The sequence below is a fragment of the Octodon degus genome, unplaced genomic scaffold (assembly GCF_000260255.1).
Source record: "Octodon degus isolate 3935 unplaced genomic scaffold, OctDeg1.0 scaffold00170, whole genome shotgun sequence".
NCBI classification, from domain to species: Eukaryota; Metazoa; Chordata; class Mammalia; order Rodentia; family Octodontidae; genus Octodon; species Octodon degus.
The window spans coordinates 6119585-6123328 of NW_004524746.1; the positions used below are offsets into that span (position 1 = coordinate 6119585).

The following is a 3744-nucleotide window of genomic DNA, read 5'->3' on the forward strand; positions in this document are numbered from 1 at the left end:
CCACTGTTCCCTCCGGTAAATAGATAAAACAGTTACTATATCTTCTAAAGTACATGAGGGTAGAGAATATTGTGACTAGATCTAGACTATATATGCATATAGTCATATATATCATAGAAAATCATTGATTAAGAATTTGTATTTCTGGAGTCTGCCTCAGTGAAACATGGATTGGGTCTGGCCATCTCATCATCCCAGAAGGGGAGTCATTAAGGATCTTCAAACCAAAGGTCAACGTCTAGCCACATGATTTGCATCCTGCTCTGTCCAAGCCAAGCTTACTATGTTACTGATCTGTATGGATGAAGAAGCCTCTAGTACTTACTTGTATTGACTGTAGACACATGACCCACACTTCTTTGAACTTTTTAGAGAGGCAGATTGTCACCTAAATGTCTTAAAAAGTCTCCTAATTTTAAATGAAGTTAATAATTTATGCTTTGTAGAAGTTACGTTAGGAGTTATATTATTTGGCTAGCATATTTATTTGTTTGTATAATAAATATTTAAGAAGTGATTTAAAAAATTGAAATGTAATTTTAATTTTGCCTTTTTGATATTTTAAAAAAATGTTTTATTCTTTTAAAATAAAAAATGTGCAAAATGACACTTCTAATTTCTCCACCAGACTAGAGTATTTTATAAGTAGCCTAACTACTGTGGTACACAATGGAAAAATGGGCCTCTTTCCTTTTAAATATTATCCTTTAGTTATTGCAGTTTAATAATGAATTAATGTTTATGATCTTGTTTCATTCAATCACATTTGATTGCTCATGCCGAGCTTACACCAACTAAGGTTGTTTTTTGTGTGATTCTTTTATTGTATTTTTTTTCTTTACAAAATCTGATATCAGAGTAGATCTTTGTAGTATCTTACTATATTTTTAAAGCTCTGACTGAAGGCCTCCCTATTCATCTTAAACATTTCCTGGATTTATTTCCATCTGATGTATTTTTTCCTTTCTGACATACTCAAACTCATATAAGACTATCATATTTTCACATAATTTACAACACAAGAAATAGTATAGAGAAGTTGATTTGGTAACTCACCAAGCTACGTAGTAGGTTTAACTTTAATGATTTATTATTGATCCTTTAGTTAGAATCTTAAATATATTTACCACATAAAATGTTCAATATATGTTTGCTTAATGTAAGTAGACTCAGCAGTTTATTAAGAAATAATACAATTCACAAAATCTGAGTAGGAAATGGATACTAATTTAATTTTAAAAGTTTTTTTTTTTCTCTTCTACCTTACATAATCTTACTGGCTCAGTTACGCTTCTCTCATTGCGGGGACAAATACCCCACGCTCACAATGAAGGAAGGAAAGGTTTATTTAGCTCACAGTTACTGGAGGTTTCAGTTCATACTCAGCTGGCTCCAAGCCAGAGGGGCACATGGCCGAGAACAGCAGTTCATAACAGCAAAACAGCAAGAGCCAAAAGGAGGAGTAACTGTAACAATAGCAACAGAGAGTAAGTCTGTCACCTTTAAGGTGCATTCAGGCTATCCACCCCAGGCTGGGTGTAGTACCCACACCCACAACCCCAGCAGCACTCACACCCATAATCCCAGTGGATCATGAGTCAATCACAAGCTCTAGAAGTCCACCCCATGACTGCATGAGGCTTTGGGGGTAAAACTGGACACAAATCATATGTCCAAAGGCATGTATGAATATCACACCATTTTTAATACTCTAATACATTTTTTCCTCTTTATTTTATTTTTTTAAGAAAATATAAAGTACTAAAACATATTAGAATTTCATTAAACAAAAGAATAGGAAGTCAACAATGATTGTTGTATTGCATAATGTTGCTTTCAAATCAGTTTAGATTGCCAGATATGAACATGCACAATTGGTAAATTTAAAAAAGTTATAGGAAATTAAAAAGGAAAGGAAACAAATTTAAGCATTAATTGCTCCTTTCAGTAGATTAGCAGAAATTAACAGTATAATTATCCAAGCTATCCTCTGTATATACATAATATTTCTTTTGTCTTTTTTCCTCATCCCAGTTTATCATTCTCTTTGAACATTCTTTCCCTTTCAAAGTATCTGTTGTACCTTTCAGATTGAATTTCTTCTTCTTCTTTCTTTTTAGTCTAAAATCTTTTTATTAACAGAGTACAGCTCTGCACTAGTTCCTGCAGCCTCGGCTGGCCCATAGGCCACTGGTGCACTCAAATTTTCGGCCCTTGGAGCCGGGTAGGGTTTGGTGTGGCTGTGCAGAGTTCCTGGCGCCTTGCCAAAATGCCAGTACACCTCTCGGCCCTTGGGTGGACCAGAGAGCAGTACTGTGCCAGGACCCTTGAGGGAGTCCAAGGCCAGCTGGTCAAAGGTGAGGATTTTACCCCCAGCCTTGAGGATGTGGCTGTCCCGGCTGCTCACGTGCAGAGCACAAACCTTCACCTTGGGCACCTTCAAAACCCGCACATCATCTGTGACGGTTCCCACAACCACCGCTGTCTTATTTTCCCGGGGAAGGAAGCTTCATCTTCCAGATCATCTGGGCAAGGGAGAGAGGTGGCCGGTTGGTGCAACTCATGAACAACCTCTTCAGCACAACCTAGTTGAAGGTGGAATTTGTCCTTCAGGCCAGAAACCTGTGCAGCGTAATAAACTGCCTCAGGTAGATGTCCTGGCTCTTGGACTCCTTGCACCAGACCTTTCAGTCCTTGTTGTGATGGATGTCAACTCCCATGATGTCGACTCCTCCTCAGTCAAACCTAGAAAGCAATCTTATTTATTCTTTAGGGTTTTTGCACTAGCAAGACAATACAATGTTTGCACATACAGGTCAGATTTATTTCACTTACCAGTATGGTCTCTAGTTGCATCCACTTACCTTTAAAGCCTCAAGTTCGTCTTTTTTTATAGTTGAGTAACACATTGTGTAAAATTGCCATACATTTTAAATCTATTCCTCAGTTGATGGGCATTTGGGGTGTTTCCAAGATTTAGCTATGATAAATTGTGCTGCTATAAACATGGGTACACATATATCGATGTGGTATGACATTTTCAGTTCTTTTGGAAAAATACCCAGGAGGATAGCTGGGTTCAATGAGACCTCTAATCTTATCTTTTTGAAAAATCTCCATACCAATTTGCACAGTGTGTGTGTGTATGTGTGTGTGTGTGTGTGTGGGTGGGTGTGTGGGTGTGTGTTTTGCTGGGCATTCATTTAATAAGGCTGCTTCTCCACTCCCCCAGCAACCCAAGCCCACTCGAAACAAGTCACTGAACAATAAACTACACATTTACCCCATTAGAGAATTAAGTAAACCTCAGATTCCAACACCAAGGATGAAATAATTTTCTGGAATTACAGTGTGTTCAAGAAGCTAGGCACAATTTAACTGGATTAGATTTCCATGCAGATGATTATGTTTCGAATAACCTTTCCTGAGGAAGACTAGACTCTAATATGAGGAAAGACTGGGACTTATTATGCTTTTTCACTTTCTTTTCTATTCTTTTCTATAGAAGTCCCTTGATATATTGTTGTTCAACTTTCACAGACTTGCTGTTTTGAGGGAGATTTTTTTTTTCTTGGCCAAAATCAAGAAACTTATATTCATATAATTAGAATTCTTAAAGAAGAATAGGGTAGGCAATAAATAAATATTTAAAATTTCTGAATTTAGTTAAAATTATAGCACCATGCTTTCAAGAGAAATGAACCTTTTGCACAAGAAATATGAATAAAATCATACCAAGATCAC

General features: G+C 36.8%; 1 pseudogene; it reads right to left on the reverse strand.

The window, feature by feature from the left end:
- Positions 1–2156: 2156 nt before the first annotated feature.
- On the reverse strand, positions 2157–2720 carry LOC101589097 (annotated as a pseudogene).
- Positions 2721–3744: the final 1024 nt, after the last annotated feature.